Below are 507 nucleotides of genomic sequence, written 5' to 3' on the forward strand. Positions count from 1 at the left end.
AAGGATAAAGAAAAATTTCTTCAAGCGGCATGGTGAAAAAAGCATATCACTTACAAGAGTAAAATAATCAACAACTTTCAGACTTCTTCATAACAAGTGTGGAGAAAAGTGTATCATGCCCTGCCAACATGCTATACAATATTAAAGCAAAAGTCAGATCTTACTAAATACGATTGCATTCATAGTTTTCATGGGCTCTTTTTATAAAAACTAATAGTTGAGAATGAGCCAACCAAGAGATTAATGAAAATAAAGAACTCAGGAGCAGAGATGCTGTGACATGTAGTGAACATTAAATCCATATAAAACTAAAATGTAGTTAATTTATGAAATTAAGTAGAAATGTTATAATATTTGATAATATAGAATCAACATATAGCTTAGAGAACTAATTTTTAAATGGACAAAATTGGGTGGAATAAAGTTTTAAGAGTACTTATTTCTTTATCTTTCAAAGCAAATGCTATGAATCAAACGTTCTCTTAAAGAAATACAACAGTACCCCAT

Source organism: Rhinopithecus bieti, unplaced genomic scaffold (genome assembly GCF_001698545.2).
Source record: "Rhinopithecus bieti isolate Rb0 unplaced genomic scaffold, ASM169854v2 scaffold_18504, whole genome shotgun sequence".
NCBI classification, from domain to species: domain Eukaryota; kingdom Metazoa; phylum Chordata; class Mammalia; order Primates; family Cercopithecidae; genus Rhinopithecus; species Rhinopithecus bieti.